This window comes from Lepus europaeus, chromosome 17 (genome assembly GCF_033115175.1).
Source record: "Lepus europaeus isolate LE1 chromosome 17, mLepTim1.pri, whole genome shotgun sequence".
In the NCBI taxonomy this organism is placed as follows: domain Eukaryota; kingdom Metazoa; phylum Chordata; class Mammalia; order Lagomorpha; family Leporidae; genus Lepus; species Lepus europaeus.
Genome location: NC_084843.1, coordinates 76025455 through 76047564, shown reverse-complemented (window position 1 = coordinate 76047564; position 22110 = coordinate 76025455). Strand labels below are relative to the sequence as shown.

The 22110-nt window shown below is 55.9% G+C and overlaps 1 protein-coding gene across 1 annotated transcript in view; it reads left to right on the top strand.

Moving 5' to 3' along the window:
• The window catches only part of LOC133775995 (glutamate receptor ionotropic, delta-1), a 706634-nt gene that overhangs the window by 103086 nt on the left and 581438 nt on the right, over window positions 1-22110 (top strand). The gene's annotated exons all lie outside the window — the stretch shown is intronic.

The window sequence follows — 22110 nt, the reverse complement described above, 5'->3', positions numbered from 1 at the left end:
TGTGCAATGAAGGCCCCTGTCCGAGGTGCTAGCCCTTGAGGACAGGGACCCGGACAGTGACCAGGGCAGAGGGCCCCCCATGTCTATTTTCTCGGTCTTCTTGGTTTTCCAAGCTCTGCTCTGGACTGCAGCTCCTGGGCCACCTTTGTCCCCCTTGGACCTTGGGGACCTGGGCTATCCGCTCTGCTGGGCAGGCCCATCCCTTGCAATCCCTACTATGGTCCCATTACCTGTGGCTCTGGGATGCCTGGCCAGGGGGTCAGGTGGAATTCACTGGCAGCAGGGCCAGGTGGGCATGGGTTGAGGCTCCCATTGTATCACGAAGACTTAATCCTTCTATGTGCTTTGTACTCTGGTAGCCTGGAGTGAGATTGGGGAACCAAGGCCGGAGCAAGGTCAACTTGTGACAGTCTGTGTTTCCTCTCCTGTCTCCCATCCATGCATTTATCCTCCCTGACTCCCTCATTAGTACCCCTGAATATCTACCATCTACTCGCCCTCCTACCTATTCATTCATCCTCATTCATCTCCTGCCACCCATCTGTCCATCCTCCTTTCTTCTTTCCCTCCCTTCCCTTCCTCCTTCCTTCTTCCCCACCCTCTTTCCTTCCCCTCATGTTCATCCTTTCCTTTCATCTTGGCTTCTATCCATCCATCCATCCATCCATCATCCTTGCTTCCTTTATTCCATCCATCCATCCACCCACTTACCCAACCACCCATCCATCCATCCACTCACTTTATACATCTGTCCATCCATTCATCATCCTTCATTTATTTCATCCATCCATCCATCCATCCATCCATCCATCCATCCACCCACCCACTTACCCATACATACATACATCCATCCATCCACTTACCCATCCACTCACCCATCCATCCACCCACTCACCCACTTACCCATCCATCCATCCATCCATCCATCCATCCATCCATCCACCCACCCACCCACCCATCCATCCATCCATCCATCTATCCATCTGCCCATCCATCTACCCACTTCATCCATCCACCCACCCACCCATCCATCCACCCATCTTCTGTGGTCATCATCCACTTTCCTCCCTCAGTGCTGTGGTCATCATCCACTTTCCTCCCTCAGTGTTTCCTGGGTATCTGCCGTGTGCCAGACACCATGCTGGGACCTGGAATGCAGGCACAGAGGAGGTGTGGCCTTGGCCCTCAGCAGCTCATAGTCCAGTGGTGTTGGGAAGGATTGGACAGCCCCACTGGCTGAGCGGGAGGGATTTAGGAAAGTGCTGCAAGGAATGTGGCAAAGGGGCAAGGCTGGGCAGGAGGATGAGGAGACCACGAGCCCCTGCCTGGGTGCAGCCCCTGCTGCCGTCGAGCTCCGTGGGCATTCTAGGAGCTGCCCACCACCAGCACCTCACTGCCCAGCTTGGCGCCACTCTCTACCTGGAGGAGGGCCCTTCAGTGGAGGGGGTGGCCCTCGCTGCCGCTGTCCTCTGGCCTCTTTCTCTTGACCCCACCTGCCCCCAGCCCCTCCTCTCAGGCCTGCCTCGCTGGGAAGCTATGCTGGGCGGGAGGCTGTGCAGGGCCTGGGGAGCGCGTTCTGGGTGCCCACTTTCTCCGGGCCTTCTGTGTGCATCTGGGGCTGCATGAGCACAGTGCAGACAGCTCTTCCTCCAGTCGCCGCCGTGTGTGAAACACAGGATGCGATGCAGGCTGCGAAGCCCCAGAGCAGAGGAAGCGGCTGGGTTGAGGCGGGCGCTCCTCTGCAGCCGTCATTAGTGCAAGCTGCTGAGCTCAGTGAGGGGCCTGCGTCTGGCTAGGGGCGGTGGGGGAAGTGGAGCTTGGCTGCCAGCCTGTTGGGAGATAGGAGGCTGGCCCTGGGACTCGGCCTGCTGTCAGCACAGAGTAGGGGAGGTGGGTGCTGCCCACTGCTCCCATGGGTCAGTGAGAGGTGGCCCTGCCAGTAGTTTGCATAGGAACGAGTTCCTTGTGTGTATGTGTGCATAGCATGTGTGCTGTACATGGTGTGTGCTACATGACATGTATGCATATGTATGTTGTATACAGTGTATGTAGTACGCGGCATGTGTATGCATGGCGTGTGTATTGTATGTGGTGTATTTGTGCATATATGTGTTATATGCAATGTATGTGATAGGTGACATACATGTGTGGTGTGTTTGTGGTGTGCATATGTATATTATGGTGTTTGTGTATGTTCTGTGTAGTATGTGTAGTGTATGACATGTGCAAGTGTGTGTATGTGTGCACTGTGCAGACATAAGTAGTGTGTATTTATGTGTGTTGTGCAGTATATATAGTATGTGACATATGCATGCATGGGTGTTTGTGTGGTACGCATAGTATGTGGTGTGTTGGTATGTGTATGTGTGCATTGTATGCAGCATTTGTGGTATGTGGTACTTATATGCATGTTGTGTTTTTGTGTGTGGTATGCATAGTACATGGTCTATGTATATGTGTTATAGGTAGTGTGTGTAGTGTGTGACATGGTTAAGTCTGCTGTGCTTTCCTTGTGTGCTGTATTTGTGTATAAGCATGTTGTGTGCAGTGTATGTAGTGTGTGTCATATGGTGTGTTTGCTATGTAGAGTGTGTGCAGATTGTATGTAGGGTGTGTCATGTGCATGCATGGTGTGCTGTGTGTGGCATGTAGAGTATGTGCAGTGTACATAGGGTGTGTCACATGCATGTATGATATGTTGTGTGTGGTATGTAGAGTGTGTGCAGTGTATGTAGGGTGTGTCATGTAATGTATGGTGTGTTTTATGTGATATGTAGAATGCGTGTGCAGTGCATGTAGGGCATGTCATGTGTATGCATGGTGTGTTGTGTGTGGCATGTACAATGCGTGTAGGTTGTGTCATATACATGTATGGTGTGTCTGTGTGCAGTGGTCTCGGGATAGTCAGGTTGGAGGCCCACTGGGTCCTCACGGGGCACACAGGGCCCCCTCCAGGTGTGTGGCTCTGAGACACTCCAGGATGGCCTCTTCTCTCTGTCCTGTTCTTGCTCTGTGTGTCTCTCCCTGTGCCGCCCATCACCCCCCCTGCCCACCTGCAAGCTCTCCACACCCTCACCAGGAGACTGCGATTGGAATTACACATCTCCAGCAAGGGGTCCCCAGGGCGCCCCCAGCTCTGTAGCCAGGGACCAGGACTCCTGGAGTGATGCCAGCTGTGACAGTGGCCTGACCCTCACACGCACATCGTCCCTCTGGTGTGGCTGCTGCTGCAGCAGCGTGCAAGTTCATTCATGGAAGCCCATTGGCTCTGGGCCATGCCGGAGGTGCTGTAGCTAGGGGTACTAAAGCAAAACCACCTCATACCAGAGGAATTCCTGAGCTTGCCGAGGAGAAAGGGCGCTGTCACTCAGAGGGATTGGAGGGGACCCCCAAGCCGTGTGGACCAATGCTGCTCCTCTCGCCAATGCCTTGGGCCCCTCTGCCTTCTTGTTTTCCCCCAGGGTGCAAGTGCCACCTCTCAAGCCCAGGATAGGGCTGGAGCCGGGAGGCTGCCACCCTCCAGTGCCTTCCAGACCCTGTGTGTCTCCATGCCGGCGCATGGCCATCAGTTCTCCTTCCAGGCAGAGCTGCAGGGTTTGAGGGTTGTGCCTGCTGCAGCAAGCAATACAGAGCCCTCATCTGAATACCACTGTGCTTAAGCACCACATATAGTTGTAATTCTCAGCCCTGAGTACTGCTTCCCTGGTGTTGTATCATTTTAAAAACCACTCAAGAAGTCAGCCATTTAAGGCAAAAAAAAAAAAAATGCTGAGTGTATCCTGGGCCTTTGCTGTCTCACCATTGGAGAAACACGGTAGTAATTGAGACTTGAGGATCTTAGCATGTGATCTGCTTGGCCCTGGGACCCTGGGACAAAGGGTGGTGGCCCGAGAGAGGGACTGGGAGACTGCACTGCCTCCTTCCTCTCTTCCCATCACTCTTTGCATCAGCTGGAAAGCTTGGGGGCAATGTAGATACTGTGTGTGTGTGAAGCTGCTCTCTGCATCTGACCATGATCTAACTTACCCCGTTGATAAGCATTCCCCAGACACCTGCGCCCTGGGGTCTCTGAACCATGGTTTCTGACCTCTCACAGCTCACAGCCTGAGTGATAAGTCACAGGCTGAGCTGAGCTCATGGGGTTGTGTCTGTGGGGTGGGAGGTTCTGGGGGCTTCCTGAAGGATGGGATGCTTGCACTGGGGGAGGCGAAGGGGACAGGGCACCACAGGACAGGGTGTGACTGTGACAATGGCCAGTGTCCTGGATGGCTGTGTCCAAGGGGTGCACTCTGGCTGCCCTAAGAAGATCAGCTGGTGGGGCAGGGCCCAGGGAGCGAGAGTGGTGTTTGGGAGGAATGGATGATGTTTGTGTTCCTTCCACGTCCCATTGTGTCCACTCCCTGTGAGGTCCTATGAGAGCAGATGCAGTTGTACTGGGAGGGTCATGGGCAGGGCAGCTGCAGCTCCAGCCATAGCAGGCAGTGGTGGCAGCATCCCCGGGTTCCCACCTCCTCCTGGGCATCCCCAGGCTCAGGGACTTTGGGTGCATCTCTCTTCCCATTATCTGTGTGTGTGTGTACGAGCAGCTTTCTAAGAAGGCTTTGGGGAAGGGGGACCAGACTGGGCAGGCTGTGCCCAGACAGACGCCCACACTTGGGTCGTTAGCCAGCAACAGAACCTTCTTCAACTTGTGCAGGCTGCTGTGGCTTAAAGAGATGCAAAAGAGAGCTGTGGCTGTGAGTCTGTGCATGCCGGCCATCAAGGCAGGGGTCCTGTGAGTCCAGGAGGAGGTGGGCAAGGGGTAGAACCAGAGTCCTACTAGTGGGGATGGGGTGGGAATGAGAACAGGAGACTTTCCTTCCAACATGTGACTTGGAGTATTAGCCTGTCACCTGCTGGTCCTGGTCCTCACCTGCTGATCCTTGGTTCTTACCTGCTGATCCTGGTTCTCACCTGCTGGGCCTGGTCCTTACCTGCTGGTTCTAGTCCTCACCTGCTGATCCTGGTCCTTACCTGCTGGTTCTAGTCCTCACCTGCTGATCCTTGGTCCTCACCTGCTGGTCCTCGTCCTCACCTGCTGATCCTTGGTCCTCACCTGCTGGTCCTTGGTCCTCACCTGCTGATCCTGGTCCTCACCTGGTGGTTCTAGTCCTCACCTGCTTGTCCTTAGTCCTCACCTGCTGGTCCTTGGTCCTCACCTGCTGGTCCTGGTCCTCACCTGCTGGTCCTGGTCCTCACCTGCTGATCCTGGTCATTACCTGCTGGTCCTGGTCCTCACCTGCTGGTTCTAGTCCTCACCTGCTGGTCCTGGTCCTCACCTGCTGGTCCTTGGTCCTCACCTGCTGATCCTGGTCATTACCTGCTGGTTCTAGTCCTCACCTGCTGATCCTGGTCCTCATCTGCTGGTCCTCGTCCTCACCTGCTGGTCCTGGTCCTTACCTGCTGGTCCTTGGTCCTCTCCTGCTGATCCTCGTCCTCACCTGCTGGTCCTTGGTTCTTACCTGCTGGTCCTTGGTCCTCTCCTGCTGGTCCTTGGTCCTCACCTGCTGATCCTTGGTCCTCACCTGCTGGTCCTGGTCCTCACCTGCTGATCCTTGGTTCTTATCTGCTGGTCCTGGTTCTCACATGCTGATCCTTAGTCCTTATCTGCTGGTTCTAGTCCTCACCTGATGATCCTTGGTCCTCACCTGCTGATCTTGGTCCTCACCTGCTGATCCGTGGTCCTCACCTGCTGATCCTTGGTTCTTACCTGCTGGTCCTGGTTCTCACATGCTGATCCTTAGTCCTCACCTGCTGGTCCTGGTTCTCACCTGCTGATCCTTGGTCCTCACCTGCTGATCCTGGTCCTCACCTGCTGATCCGTGGTCCTCACCTGCTGATCTTGGTCCTCACCTGCTGGTCCTGTCCCTCACCTGCTGCTCTGGGGTGCAGGCTCTTGCAGAGCCCCTCCCTGCACCTAGCCTGCTGCCAGATGTGCTGGCAAGCCTGGGCTCTGTGGCCTCTGCCTGGCCTGCCAGGCAGCGTGGTTTCAGCGGGGCTTCAGCTGGGGTACAGTGGGTAATGGCCCTGCTTTTTCACTCCCCCAACCCGCCATTCCCACTGCCTCTCCCCTGGACCCTTGGCTCTCAGCTAGTCATTCATGCCTCTGGGGCAGCTCTGACACAAGCACAGGAGTGTGGGCTGACATCCCAGCTGCCTTGATCCCTGGGCCCTCGGCCAGGCCTGAGGCTGGGCAATGTGTTTCTCAGAAGCCCTGGGTTCCCAGCCTGGCTCAGGCCCTGCTAGCCTGCCCGGCCACATCCCATTGGCAAACTTTAGCTGCACCTGTGAACATAGCAGGGGAGGGTGACCCCCTCCTAGCCTGAGTGGAGGCTAGCAGATGGTGGGTAAGCTGGGCAGTGGGTGCCCTGCCCCAGTCCTGCTGCCCTTGGGTGGCCTGGACCCCTGGAGCTCGGTGTCTGCTGTAGGCCTGCCTACCTGCTTGCTCCCCACTCTGCTTCTAGCTCAGTTTATCCCCAGGTTGTCGCAATAGCTCTGACTCCTCCCTGGTTGCCTCTTGCCTTTCTGCATTTATCTCTTTGCTCCCGCCAGGGTGCAAGAGGGGTCAGCTTAAGCCTCTGGCTCTCTGGCTGCACCCTCTCTGGAGCCACCCTCCCAAAGGCAGGCCCTGCCTCCGTTCGGGAGCCCTTCAAGGCTCCCTGGTGCTCTTGGGATCAAAATAAAACCATTCATCTGAGCACTCACAAGACGTCTGCTGTGGACTGCACCCTCCCCTTCATCCTGGCAGCCACCTCATCCCCTGTCCCTCCTGCCCGGGCGCCCCCTCCCTCCCACAGACCACACAGGCTACAGAGCCATGCCTGTGCTCACAGCACCATCAGCTTGGGTTGTCCTCTTACTCTGCCATGCATCTGCTGTCCCTAGTCACGTGACTCCCCCCATCTCTGCTGCTCCTCCTGCTGGACATAGAATCATGGCCTGGTCCACCTTCGGGTTCCTCCAGACAGCATTCGCCATGGCTTGGACCCGGATCTGCGTCACTTCTCTGTCCCCAGCATGGGGGCCCTGGGTGGGTGCATGGGCCATCCTTGGAGAGGTTTTTGGTGGACTCAGGGAGGTGGGGGGCGGTTTGATTGCCTGCTGGGGAGGATGTGGCTCCCAGTCTGTCATCTTGTTGCTGCATGGGTGCTGATGGGAACACGGAGCCCCACTCGAGCAGGCCACTCTGAAGTTCCTCTCTGGTTTGTGAATTTTGTTGTATTGTTTTTCAATTCTCTCCGAGCATCTGCTACTGTGAAAATTTTCATTATCACTGGCAAAGATCCCCTCCCGTCCCTGCTGGCTGCTGGAGATTTCTGATTTCTCTCTCCCATCTGCTTTGAAGTACCTGGGGGCTGAGCTGGATAATGTCCCTGGGCCAGCTGGGCCCTTGCTGAGATCCCAGGAGTGAGCTGTCCTGAGCTGTGGCTCTGCAGGGCTGGCCTGGATGACCATGGCTTGTGTCCTGGGGCTCTTCCTCCACTTCCCCAGGTGGTAAGGCACTCGTGCTGGGAAAACCTGCTTTGGAGGCTGCATCAGCTCCTGTACTGTCCTCTTCTCTGTTCTGAGTGCCCTTCTCTCCTGGGGTGTGCTCTCAGAAGCTGGTGCCAGAGCAGGTGCAGCTCCTCCCTCCTCCCTGCCCTGCCCGACTTAGTCTGGAGACTGTGGTTGCCATGGCAGCAGTGGGGGACTTTGATGAGGTGGTGGGAAGCAGGATCCTTCAGGGCTTGGGGATGGTGAATGGGGGAGCTGCAGCAGGTGGACCCCAGGCTGCCCATCACCTGCAGAGTAGCATCATCTGGGTACTGTGTTTGGGGACAGCACCGATAACAGAGGATGGCCCTGGTCCTGCCCACTCTCTGAGCCATCAGCTTGGGCCTCACTCTTCTGCCTGGTTTTAGGTCCTTCCCCAATGTCCAGGCATGTGAGGGAGCAGCCCGAGCCCTTGTCTGCCATGCCAGAGCTGGGACTTGGGCTGCGTGGTTGTCATGCTCCTTGGGTGGCTCCGGCTACCTCCCAGTGAGAGCCTCTGTGTGCAGATGGACAGAGACCGTTTGCAGGAGACACCTCGGGGGTCTGCGAGGCTGCTACTCCACTCGGTTGTTTGGGTCACAGTGCCCCGGAGTGAGAGCTTTGATCCCTTTGTTGTTGTGGACAATAGCAGGTGAGTTGGACGTATCCATGCCAGGACCAGGACAGGTCAGGACCTGGGGGCTGGGGCCACCTCTGCTGCCACCTCCCCAACTGCACCCTGAGCTGTCGCCCCTGCTGCCCTTACCCTGGGCGCCCTGTGATGAGGGCTCAGGGGAGCAGTGTACTGAGGAGAGTGGGGCAGGAGGGGACCACTGTTCCTGGGCTTGTCTGCAAGGCATGCTGGGGATTTGATGGCAGCAGGAAGGTATGAGGGAGTGGGCAACTGGGCTGGGCAGAGACAGAGAGCGCGGAGCCTGTGGAGGTGTGGTCCCTGGAGAGGGAGCTGCAGCCCACACCTGGGCAGAGGGAGGGAGTGCAGCTGGCAGCTCGGAGCTCCAGGCTCACGTCTGGAGGGCGAGCGCAGCTCCCCAGTCTTGGAATCAGGACGCACTGTGGGCTCCCCTGGGTGGGTGGAGCCCAGTAGCTCAGGGTGCAGGGGTGGCAGCCTCCCCATGAGAGGGTGGGCTAGCCATGCTGGTGCATCAGTCCTGAGCCCCATCAGGCAGCGGGGCAGAAGGTCCTGCATAGGGGTTCTGCTCAGGCAGTTGTAGGGGAGTGAAGTGTGTATAGGGTCCTTGTGTACATTTGTCCCAGGGATGGCCCCCTGGTTGGGGAATCACCACGGCCCAAGGTTTGCTGGTGAGCACAGCTGTCTCAAAATGCCTGGCTACAGCGGGTGGATTGGGGCCAGAATTGCGGCCATCAGCATTGTCCTGCTGATGCCTGCTGCTCTGGGCACTCGTCAGGATGAAGTCCAAGGGGGTGACAGAGACCCACAGTTCCTGGCACTGTAGAAGCTGCAATCCTGTATAAAGTGATGAGGGAGGCAGCAGAGGAGGGGCCTGTGTTCTCCTAACTGGAGAGGAGGAGGCACCTGCATGGGGTTCAGGATGGTGAGGGGCTTCCCCAGGTGGTGGAGGAGAGGCAGTGGTGTGAGTTTCTAGCTGGGAGTAGCAGGTGCAGGCCTTAGGCAGCCTGGCGTTGGGCCCCAGAGCCTGGAGGTTGCCCCCTGGAAGTCTGCTGGCAGAGCTGCAGCCTGGAGCTGGTAACTGGAAGGGCCGCCAGCCCGGAGGTGAGGCTCGCTTCTGCTTTGCGAATCCCTGGGCTGGGGGAGACTAAGGACCTAGCAGGTGTGGCTTCCTGGGTTAGCTTCTGAACCCAGGATGGGAACAGGAGCCAAGGCACATGCTGGAGCTCTTGAGGGCATAGCAGTGGGAGTGTGGGTGGGAGTGAGAGTGTGAGATGCCCACCAGCTCCGTACACATGGCTGTGTGCAGGTCTGCACACACGTGCGTGCACACGCGCACACTAACATGCATGCGCAGGGCTGAGATGGAGAAAAGTCAGGCACGGAGCTCCCTGTGAAAGAATGAGGCACCTGGGCTGCCAGGAGCACTTGGGCCGGGGCTCTGCCTGGTGTGTGGCTGGATTTGGCTTTCAGGAGGCAAATGCAGGGGGAGGAGGAGAGTGGGGGTCACTGCAGCTGAGCTTGGAGGCCCAGGCGGTACCCGGAAGGCTGAGGCAGGCACTGTGGTCTGGTCCAAGCTGCCTTGGGCTCCGGGTCTGTTGTGCTGGCGCTCGGAGTGGTTTGTTGCTAGGAGATCAGGTTGGCTCCAGGGATAACCCAGGTAGAGAGGCCGCTAGGCACCTTCCTCCTGGAGCCTGCTTGGGAGTGCAGAGGACATTTGTCCCCATGGCCCAGTGACCCAGCACAGGTGTTGCCTGCTGGTATTACACTGTGCCCACAGCACTGCAGCCACCCCACGCTGAAGTCTGGCTAAGCAGGTCTCGGGCTTTCCTGCTCGACAGAGCTGGGGCTACCCTGCTCCTCTTGAGAGGGTGTCGTGGTCTCCATGCACCCCCTCCAAGGGCAGGATCCAAGCGCTGCCCCACCCCCAGCTCAGCTAAGTCTCTAAAAGCCAGGATCCCTTATGAGCAGGTCCTGTGCCAACATCGGAAGTCACCCTGTGTGAGCACGTTTGGTCCTGGCAGCACTAGGAGCCAGGGATTGCCCTGGGCCCATTTCAGGGCGAGAGTGGTGGTGGTGGTGGAGAACTGAGGCTCAGCAGGGGCACACAGCCTGCCTGCAGGTGCAGGACTGGCCCTGAAGGTGGGCCTGCCTATCTCCTGGGCTGTGCTCTTCACTCTGAGAGGTCAGGGGCAGCTCAGGCCTGAGCCCAGCTCCCTTGGGATTTTAGGCAATGCCCCAGGCTGGAGTGTCAGCTCCTGTTTCTCCTTCCCAGACTGAGCCAGCAGCAGCCACGTCCCAGGGAGGCTGTGGGGCTCAGCATATGAGTGTCTGGGCTGTGTAGCCTGGGGGTGATCTGGGAAGGGGGCTGCCTCCCTCCTTGGTCGCATCTGCAGCTGCAGGGGGCCATATCCTCACCCCAACCTAAAGCCCTGCCATGAAACCTTTACTTCCTTCTGTCTTTCTCAAAAACAGAGCTGAAAGCACTTTCCTGGTTACCTTGGGGATCCCTTTCTGGCCCCAGCCTGGCTGAGATGTGGCCGCACAGGGGTGTCCCATGCCCTTGCTCTCCTAACCGGTGTCCTGGATACAGCTGAGTCCCTGACTGTGCCTTCTGGGTCTCTATCATGCCTGCTCTGAGCCAGTTCTGCTTCATGGTCCTGGCACCTGTGTGTCCAGCCTCTGGGCCCCATGGAGCCAGCTGTGGTCAAATCCTGCTGCTTCTGTCTCCCTCCCTCTGTGCTCTGTCCTGGAGAGCACCGTTGCTTTCTCCCGAGGTCTCTGCCATTTTCTTTTCACCCTGGACCAGTTCCTCCTTCTGGAGCAGAATTAGCTGCGGCAAGCCCAGGTCTGACTGGGTTCTGGGCCACATCCAGGACTTTCCTTCTTGTTGTGCTGCCCGTGGCTGGTCCTGTGCTGGACAAGGTGGAGGTTTCCTTTGCTTCCACCAAGCCTGTCCTGCCGGTTCTCTGGGTGCTCGCTTACCTGGTGGCACTGATGCTCCTGATGCTTTCTTTAGAACCCACGCTCTGTGCTGCTTCTTGTTCAGGCATCGCTAGTGGTTTGAGTGCGGCCCCTGGGAGTGGGAAGTGGTTAGATCTGAAGGGGGCACTGCCCTTGCAAGGGATTAAGTAGTTCTCTAGGACCGCATTTAGTTTCCTCAAGAGTGAGTCAGGGGGCCAGTGTTGTGGTGTAGCGGGTGAGGTTGCCACCTGTGATGCTGGCATCCTGTATGGGAGCTGGTTCAAGTCCCGGCTGCTCCTTTTCTGATCCAGCTCTCTGCTATGGCCTGGGAAAGCAGTGGAAGATGGCTCAAATCCTTGGGCCCCTGCACCCAAGTGGGAGACCTGGAAGAAGCTCCTGGCTTCTGCCTGGCCCAGCCCTGGCCAATACAGGCCTTCTGGAGAATAAACCAGCAGATGGAATATCTCTCTCTCCCTGTCTCTGCCCTTCTCTCTGTAACTCTTTCAAACAAATAAATAAATCATAAGAAAATGGTGAGCCGTGAAGGGAGCAGTCCTGGCTCCCCCCCAGTCTCTGGCTGCCTGTCTTGAGATAGGATCCCTCCCTCTTGCATGCTTCTCTGGTGTGATACCATCCATGAGGATGAGACACAGCCAAGGGGGCATCACAAGAGGCTGTGCCAACAGAGACATCCAGTCTTGGACTTGAACCTGTTTTCCCATGGAGAACTCAGCCTCAGGTATTTTGTTTATTGTAACAACAAATGGATGAGTGCAGCCACCCAATATCCTCTGGCTGTCTTGGTGCCAGGCCCTGAGCCTGGTGATGCAGAGAGCCATGAGCCTCTGTCCCTCTCTTTTGGACCATGATGGCATAAAGAGTAAGATGATGGAATATGTACCTGATAGATGTGTGCTGGTGGCAGGTGTCCTACACCCACGTGAAAAGGAAGGGTGGACTTTGCCTGGCAAGGGGAAAGTCAAAGGTTAAGAAAGCTCCACAGAGGAAGAGGCACTTGGGATGGGGTTTTGGGAGATGAGTAGGAGCTTGAAAGGAAGATTAGGGAAAGAAGAGCATTTCGGGAAAAGGGAACCAGCAGGTGCAAAATTAGGGATTAGCAACCACATGTCAATGACCTGAACCGAGAATGTGGGGCAGGTAAGGTTGAAAAATAAACTGTGAACTCCCGGAGTGTGGTGTATCCCACAAGCTGCCCTGAGATCCCCAGGCAGTGGGGAGCATGGCACGTGTGTTGTGCTCGGTGCTAAGCTTCTGGGGAGTGGGTTGGAGAAAGAATAGCTGGGAGGCAGCGAGACCAGTTGGCTGATAAAGGTTAGCAGACAGAGGGGGGACTGGGTTCAAGATTTTGATATTCTAAGGCAGGAGGGGCAGGGGACCTCTCCTGGGCTGTCGGAGATTCAGGAGGTACTGTCTGGACTCAGGGCACTGAGGGCTGCAGGGGCCCCCCATCATCTAGGCTGCTTTTGAGGTTCTCTGCTGAGCTCCAGGTGTGCCTGGGATTCTTCCCTGTCCCGACTTCCCTTTTGCAGTGCAGACTTCTCTGTGTGACTGCCGTGCGGGAGCCTGGTGTTCCATTGGCGGAGCAGTAAAAGTCGTTAACGAGGAGCTGGAGAGCTATAAATAAGCGCGCACGGTCCCACCCCGTGTTCCCTGCGTTCTCACCCGTGGGAGCGGAGAGTAGGTTTTGATTCGTTAATTGGCAAAGGCATGAGGCCCCAGAGACCCCTTGGAGCTGCCAGCTCTTCCCTGCCCTCCTGGTTGGTTCTGTGCCTCCCACCTGCACCAGTTGCCCACCCCCCAGGCTGTGATCCATCATCCTGCGACTCCTCTTGGCTCTGCTCCATCGGCCCCCAAGGCTGGACTGAGCTTGACGTCAGAGGGGAGCTGGACTGAGCTCATAGCCTGGTGGGCTTCCGGGCTGAGGTCTTCAGAGAGGCCCGCCCAGACCTGGCTTCCACAAGCCCACTTGCCTCTCCACTGTCCCTTTGGCTCCCTCCCAGCTCCTAGTGACCCCATCCTTAGAGCATTGTACAGTGTGCTCCCCTTCTCCAGACTCTGGGCTGTGGCTTCATGCTTTGCTGAACGGCAAGCATCACGGGACCCGGTGAGACTGAAAATTGTGTCTCTCCCCTGTGAGTCCCAGGCCCTGATGACCTTGTTCTTCCTGATGTCAGGAGCGCTGAATGGTTTGAAGCTCTGCTTTGCCATCCCGGGCCCTGGGCCGGGTGCTGGGAAGGTGGGTGTACAGGTGCTTCTGCACATGGGCTCCTGGGTCAGAGACGGAGAGCTCCAGGTAGCGGCCTCACAGAATAATCCCTGATGGCCAGCATGGGTAGAGGTGGGTGAAGGCAAGCCAGGGGATGGGGAGATGGAGTCGTGCCAGGTTCTCTGCCGGTACCCACAGAGCACACAGGAGGAGGAGTGTCAGGCAGATGGGCAGGATGGAGATGCAGCAGCGATGGTGAGAGCTTGTGGGCACCTGTTACCTTACAAAGACTGGCTATGTGAGACACAGCATGGGGTGTGGATTACAGGGGACTGTGAACATCTGTTGGGGGTGTGCAGTCTATTTTATGGGCAGTGGGAAGCTGATGTGTTTTTTTAAGTTTCTATTTATTTATTTATTAAAGATTTATTTATTTGACATGTAGAGTTACAGAGAGAGAGGTAGAGACACAGAGAGAGGGAGGGAGAGAGAGAGAGAGAGAGAGAGAGAGAGAGAAAGAGAGAGAGAGAAAGAGATCTTCCATCCACTGGCTTACTCCTCAGATGGATGCAACGGCCAGAGCTGCACCTATTCAAAGCCAGGAGCCAGTAGCTTCTTCTGGGTCTTTCACGCGGGTGCAGGGGCCCAAGCATGTGGGCCATCTTCCACTGCTATCCCAGGCCATAGAAGAGAGCTGGATTGGAAGTGGAGCAGCCGGGACTAGAACCGGCACCTATATGGGATGCTGGTGCTTCAGGCAGGGCTTTAACCCACTGTCCCACAATGCCAGTCCCAAAAGTTTCTATTTATTTATTTGCAAGGCAGAGAGGGAGGGGAGGAATATTTCCTATCCATTGATCACTCCCCAAATACCCCTGAGAACCAAAGTTGGGCCAGGCCAAAGGCGGGAGCTGGGAACTCAGTCCGGGTCTCCCATGTGGCTGACAAGGACCCATCTACTTGGGTTATTATCTGCTGCCTCCCAGCTGGAGCTGGAGCCTGGACCCAAACCGAGACACTTGGAGGGAGAGGGAGAGGGAGAGGTCCCATGAGGTATGTTAACTGCTGTGCCACATACTTGCCCCGTCTATGTGGCTTTGAGTGGGGACAGCACAGTTTGGTGGCACTTCCTAAAGACCAGTCCACTGGGGTGTGTGAGTGTGCAGGGATGGGGAGACTGGGTGTGGAGGTGACTGGTTTAGACCACTGTGGTGGCAGTGACCTGGAGAGGGTTGGCAACTTTTGAGATATATTTGAGAGCTAAAACTTCAGGGCTTGGGTGTGGGGTGTCAGGCGAGGGGAGGGTGAGGAACAACTGGGGCACTGAGCAGGGGACCAGCTGTCACCCCTCAGAGCTCAGTGTTAAGCTGCTGATGGCCTCAGTGGGTGCGACATCAGGTGTGTGGTTGGCTGGGGGTCCGGAGCTTGGGGAGACTACAGCTGTGCAGTGGCTGTGGGGGCATCGACAGGGCTGGGGTTGGGTGAAAAGGGAGGGGTCAGATAGGTAAGGAAGTTGATGATCCCATGGAGAGAGGCTACGAGAGGTGAGTCTGGGTGTGGGAGGAGGCAGGAGCCTGGGAGCTCGGGCCTCGGTGGGAGCAGCTTCCTTCTCAGCTCCTGGCACAGAGGCATGTGGGCCTGAGGGCCTTGAACAGGAAGTCAAGAGTTACCTTGTGATAGCCTCGGGCTTGTTCATGAAGAATGAAGCAAGGTCATGAGTTGGCCTTGAGGGAGAAGCCTGGGGAGTGGGGAGGGAGATAGTTGAGAAAGGTGGTGAGGTGAAGGCAGGGGGTTACCAGGTTGCTGGGTGTGTTGGCTGTTTCTGGAGTTCCCTATGTGGAGATGGTAGGCCAGCCCCAGGTGGTCCTGCCCTGGGTGCACCTGTCCCAGGTGGGGCTGCCCAAGGTGGGCCCTTTTCAGGTGGACCCCGGGTTGGGATTTCACCAGCCCTGCTACATAAAGAAAGAGAAGGGATCCAGAGAGTCCCCAAAAGATGATATGGGACGAGACTGGGAAGAGGCAGTGAAGGGAGGGAGAGTCAACAGGTGTCTGGGCAGTTGACCAGCCTGCAGGAGAGTTCCCGAAACCAGCGGCCTCCCAGATGCTTGTCAGGCCTGTGCCCTGTGCTAGGGAGGGAGGTGGCTTCCCACGGGGTGGTGGAGGAGGGTGCGTGTGCCCTGGGGCCCAGGGCCAGGCCTCTAGCACTGCCACCCACTTCCCCATTTGATGGTTTTGTTTACCTTTTAGACATCTTAATAAAAGATGAAAAATATTTATTCTCCCTAGATCAATAATTTACTCTGAGTTATGACAATACTAAATTTGGTCAATTATTCAGTGGCTATAAAGTATTTATAAATGCTACCTTAATTTAAAGCATTAGCCATTAGAATTCAAATATTCATAAAGCCTGTGCCGGTTGAAAGGAGCAGAGGAAGGGCACAGATAACGAGGGTGGCTGGGAAGGTGGGTGCTCATGGCTGCTGAGATTACTGAAGAACAAGCCCCAGGGGTTCCACTTGTGGGAGCAGCCTCGGTGCGGGCACAGGCTCTGGACTCCCCTGGGGAGCGATTGTCTCCTGCATGGCCAGGGTTGACTTCAGGTCTCCTCAGAACATGCTCTCCTTTCTGCCGCCTGTGGAGACCAACAGAGCCTTCCAGGCTCCTCTGGAACACAGGCACCTGGACCTGGCTGCTTCTCCCCAAGTGGAGGCCCTGTCTTGCCTGTCCATCCTGCTTTAAGTGGATACTCAGAGGCCAGCTCACACACAGGTTGCTGGCTGAAGGGCTTGCAATGAACAGGTCTGATAGTTTTAGGGGGAGCAGGTGTCACTGTGCCTGGGGAATGGTGCATCCATGCCCCCTGGCAGCTGAGCTGGGGGGAGGACAGAGTTGTTGGTGGCTGGCATCACTGGCAGGTGCAGACCCCAGGAATTGTGGGTCTCTTCTCACGTAAGCCTTCTGAGTGTTGCTCCCTTCAGCCTTGTCCTGAAAGTCTTCTAGAAACTTTCACGGGGATGAAGAAAGGTGGGCATGGATCAGTGGCAGTACCCAGAGTGACCTCTTATCACCTCTTACCTCCAGTGCCCACCTGCGGGCATTGAGTGAGTTATCAGCAAGGATCTGTAAAGGGGCCTTGTTCCTGCCTTCCTATCCCTTCCTGAGAGCCTGGCCTGAGCTTGGAGCTGCCCTGGCCAATTCCATGCAGGGAGGGGTTGGGTGGGGTCAGTCTCAGCATCCTGGGCTTTGTCCCCTGCTGGCCACCCGTCTCCCTAGCACTGTCTGCAGAGGTGCCTGGTGCTCTGGTTGTGCTGTGCTCTGGCTGTGTGGCCATGGGCAGGTGCATCTGTTTTCTTGCCAGGTGATCAGAATGCCCACCTGGGGTGAGAGATCCTCCTGTGAAGTGGCAAGGACTGTACTTGTCACCTCCTACCCTGAGAGCCCTGGGTGTGCAGAAGCCTGGCTCAGCGGCCTCAACCATCTCAGGAGAAGCTGCTGGGAATATGATCGTGGGTGTTGGGGCTGTGTCTGGGTGTGCTGGCTGAGCCCCTGGGGTTGGCCAGCCCAGGGACCTTCTCAGAGACCCCGTACTTCCCCGGGGCCACAGAGTGCTGGTCAGGAGGCTTGTGCTGTGGGTTCCAATTCCGCCGCACTTCCTCACTTGCCTGCTGATGGGTGAGTGTCAGGGAGCTCTTATCAGTCCATCAAACCTGCGTTGCAATCAGGAGAGAAATCAGCTTTATGCCCAGAGGATATTGGAGGCAGAGGACGGTCACAAAAGCTGTTATGCTCCAGAGAGCTGTGAACATGCATCTCAGCACCAAGCTGGACAGAGGTCACTCCTGACTGCCTACTACGCACCAGGCCGTGTGGATGGTCCTTCACGTATAAACACCTTTTGTGGGATGCACACAGCAGCCCGGTGAAGTGATGCCATTGTCTTTTTTTTAAAAAAGATTTATTTATTTATTTGAAAATCAGAGTTGCACAGAAAGAGAAGGAAAGGCAGAGCGGGTTGAGGGAGAGAGGTCTTCCATTGCTGGTTTACTCCCCAATCGGCCGCCAATGGCCGGTGCTGCGCCAATCTGAAGCCAGAAGCCAGGAGCTTCTTCTGGGTCTCCCATGCAGGTGCAGGGGCCCAAGGTCTTGGGCCATCTTCCACTGCTTTCCCAGGCCATAGCAGAGAGCTGAATCGGAAGTGGAGCAGCCGGGACTGGAACCAGCGCCCATATGGGATACCGGTGCTGCAGGTGGTGGCTTTACCCGCTATGCCACAGTGCCGGCCCCGCCATTGCCTTTATTTTTTGGAACAAGATAGAAAAAAGACACTCACTGGAAGCCCAGGGATGACCAGCCCCTTGCTCAGGGTCCCGCGGCGCAGCCAGCTCAGACCCAGGCGGTTGGGCCTGGTCCTGGGGTTCAGCATCTGTCCCCATCGATGGGATGTGGGTTGTGTGATGTCCTGTCTCACCCAGCGTTGATGAAGCTAAGAGCTGATTTGGCTTTGATCTGATGTATTTTGATCTTATTATTTTTATGTTAGAAGCGTCCAAATAACCGTCATTTCGGCAGTGCCCCAATTAGCAGGCCATTCACGGTGGATTGAAAATTGACTGGGATCGGGCCTCTCCATTAGCGCTCGCAAGAGGCCTCCAGGCTTAATTACCCGTGCTGTTTGCTGAGCCCGGGCGCTGGTGGCGCTGCAGGTGGCAGCACGAAGGGCAAGTCAGCTGTGCCCACCTGCCCTGCCGGGAGGGGCTGTCAGCCGTGCCCACCTGCCCTGCCGGGGGGGGGGGGGCTGTAAGCCTCTGGGGTGTGGGCAGTGGGGAGATGGCTTGTAGTTCTGATGATAACTCTTATGATCCTGCTGTGACCTGTGAGGGGATGCTGGGGCCATGAGAATGTCCAAGGAAAGGGTGGGGAACTGACATTGCTGTAGCATCTTTCTGCATTCCAAGTCATAGCTCTGCTGGGTCTGGAGTCCTATCCCCAGTGAGTAGACTGGAGGCACAGGCAGGTGAGGTGCCCACTGCCTCATGGCTACTGATTGGGGGGCCTCAAGCCAGAATGTGGTCTGAGATCCTCGTGTTCTTCCTGCTGTCCCTGGTAAGGGGTGCTGTCTGGCCCCTGTGTCTTTGTCATGCTGCTCCCCCCAGCTCTGCTGGTGCAAGGCCTTTTCTTCCTTGGAGACTCTGATGCAAACCCCACCTGAGTTCATCTTCCTTGGTGTCCCAGGGAGCTTCTCCTCTTTCCTCAGGCTAAAGTGTGGGGTCTGGCTGCCCTGTGGACCCTGTGTGCTCAGGGCAGGGGTTTGCATGGTGTTCTGAGAGCATGGCTGAAACATGTAGGGATACGGGGGCCCACCCAGAGTGAGCAGTGGCGTGTGTGCCCAGATGGGGAAGTTGAGGCTTGGAGAGGTTCTATGACTTCAGGGGAGTGGGGTCAGGGCTGGAGAGGTGATGAGAGCTAGGAGTGACGGATGTCTGCAACAGGGGCTCTGCCGCAGGTGGCCTGGGATGAGATCGCCCCCTCCCTAGCCTGGGGCTGGAGCTCCTGGACAGTGTAGCCTCCACTGATGGATGGTTGATGTCATAAGTTTGCGTTGTCAGATTGTAAATGCGGGGCCCATGTTACAGCACAGTCGATTAAGCTGGTGTTGGAGCACCGGTTCAAGTCCCAGCTGACCCAGTTCCCATCCAGCTCTCTGCTAATGTGCCTGGGAAAGCAGTGGATGATGGCCCAAGTCCTTGGATCCCTGCTATCCACATGGGAGACCTGGATGGATTTCTGATTCCGGTCTTTGCCCTGGTCCAGCCCCAGCCGTTGTGGCCATTTGCTGAATAAACCAGCAGATGGAAGGGCTTTCTCTCTTTGTGTCTTCCTAAATAAGTCTTTTAAAAAAAGATTATAAATGCAACATAGCAACATGAATAGAACATGCACAGACGAAGAAGGCAGGACACTCTTCCACTTGGTGCCAAGGCTTTTAGTATTTTTCTCGCCTTTTCATGGGTGTGCTTTCTATACTTAGCTGTGATTTATGGTCAGCATGGAATTGTGTGCCCTGTTTTTATTGTGTTTTTTGCTTGGCCACTTCTCAGAAGCTTTTTTCCCAGGGCCGTGGCAACATGGAAAGAACCTTGGGTGGCGTGTCAGCCCAGCCTGTTCCTTGTTGGCTGCATGGCCTCTTGTTTTATTACCTGGAAGGTGCACGCAATGATCCCCACCCCACACGGCTGTCCTGAGACGCACGTGGATCCACACACATGAAGTGGGGAGCTTGGCACGGAGGAGATTCTCACATGATTGTCCCTACTCCTGCATAGTTTCCTTCTTACTCACTCTTGGAAGATTATTTTCCTTTCTCTAAATTATCTGTTCACGTCACAGAGTTTTGGCAAAGTATAGAAAAGAGCGAAAACCACTTCTGGGGCTCCTTCTGCATTGCAGTCATTTTTAACACTTTGCAATATTTCCTTCCTTTTTTAAATGCATGTTGAGATTTATTTCATTGACTTCATCAAATACATACAATTTTGTATTAATTTCACGCTCCTTTTTGTGACTAGCACTTTTTCATCTTATGGAGCATCTCTAGGAATAGTTTTCAGGATGGCACGTGCCTTCAGCAGGTGCGGCACGTTCATAACCACTCACCTGGTCATGTCTTTTGCACAATTAGCAATATTCTGAGAATGTAAACATGTGTTGGATATAGTGCTGTCTGCATGATGTGGACAGGTGCCCGGAGAGGAGTCGCTGGCCAGCAGGCATGACATGTAAAGGCTCCTGGTGTCCTGGCATGAGTCTTGTTTTTCCACTTTCTAGTTTTATTGAGATTGGATTTTTTAAAAAGTGACATGCAATGATTGTCCATCTTTCTTACAGTATGATCGTTCAATCCATGGATATGATGTGTAGTGACCAAAACAGGGCAGTTGGCATTTCTCTCTCCTTAAACATTTACCATTTCTTTGTGTGTGGGAGCTTCAGAATCCTGTCTTCTAGTTCTTTATAAATTGTGTCATATGTCGTTGTGAACTGTAGTCACCTGCTGTCCTATGGAGCATTAAAAGTCACTTTTTGGGGCTGGTGTTGTGGTGTCTGCCAGCAGTGCTGGCATCCCACGTGGGCACCAGTTCGGGTCCCAGCTGCTCCACTTCCAGTCCAGCTCTCTGCTAATGCACCTGGGAGAGCAGTGGAAGTCTGTAGCAATAGAGAGTAGAATGATGGTCACCAGAGGACAGGAAGAGTAGGAAGAAGAAGAGAGAGAAGAAGGCTGGGCAGCAGGTGTCAAGGAGGAGTTAGCTCTCTCTCTCTCTTTTTAAAAATATTTATTTATTTGAAAGGCAGTGAGAGAGAGAGAGATCTTCCATCCACTGGTCTATTCCCCAAATGGCTGCAGTGGCTGGGTCTGGGCCTGGCTGAAGCCAGGAGCTAGGAGCTTCATCTGGTTCTCACATACGGGTGACAGGAGCCCAAGTACTTGGCCACAACCAAGACCAGAGCTGGGCAAGGCCAAAGCCAGGAGCCAGAAACTCCATCTAGCTTTCTCACATGGATGGCAGAGGTCCAAATACCCTGGCCATCTTCTGCTGCTTCCCCAGGTGCATCAGCAGGGAGCTGGATGGGAAGTGGAGCAGCCAGGACTGGAACTGGAGCTCACGTGGGATGCTGGTGCTGCGCTGTGTTGCCGGCTCCCTCTGTCTCCTTTATCCACCGCTGACTCTGGTCTTGGAGGCCCAGCGTTCTCAGGGAGGAGTGTAGGATTTGAGTTATCATTCGGTGATGCTCATGGTGGCACAAGGCAAGCCCCTGACGTGGGGCGCAGTGGTCGCTGGTGCTGGTGAGCACGGAGGGCTTTTCCTGGCCTCTCACTGCCTTCTTCCTGGGGTGGGTGCCCCGTCTTCCCCATCTGAGGCACAACAGGAGCTCTGGGCTCTGGCCCGTGTGCTCGGCGATGTCGGAGTCGTCGGGAGCCCTGCATGCAACAGATGGCGGCCGCCACTCACAGGCGTTGTTGTGACATCGCAGCTGCTCGTGCACGCTCCTGCCATCACACACAGCACTGGCGAGAACCGTCGGCTTCAAAGCTGGCACCGAGGGTTGGGGCACGGGGAGGTGTGTCTTTCTACAAGCCTGGCATAGCGAGGAGGGGTACCCCTTCTTCCCAGGTGCCCCCCAAAGATGAGCCGCTAGGTGCACCCACCCCAGAAATGGCTGCTGGCACCTCCACAGCTCTGTGCACCCCACACTCTGCAGTCACCACCCAAGTAGCCCGAGCACCTGCCTGCGTTGTTGCTGTCCTGGGCTTCACTTCGCGTGGGGCTTGCCTCAGTGTTTCCATGAAGTGCACCAGGTGCACTTGGTTCTGTCTGTGTTTTTCCGCCTGCTACCTGGGTCCTCTGGGGTAAGCATCTCCCTAACTTTCCCGTGTTCTGCAATCTCTTCTGTCCTGCCAGCCGTTGCGGGACACGTGTGTATTCTCAGCCCATGGCTAGGCCACTGGGATCCAGTAAAACCAACTGTTGACCCTCAGGGGGGACTCCCATCCCAGGTGGGAAACAGACGCAGCTCTGTTGGGTGAGTCAGGCAGCTTCAGTTGAATCCCTGTATGTGTCTCTCCTTGAGGGACCTCAGTTTGCTCATCTGTTGAATGGGTGCAAGAATGTCCCACTGGTATTGTCTCCAGGGATGTCAGTGGTCTGGGATGGGTTCT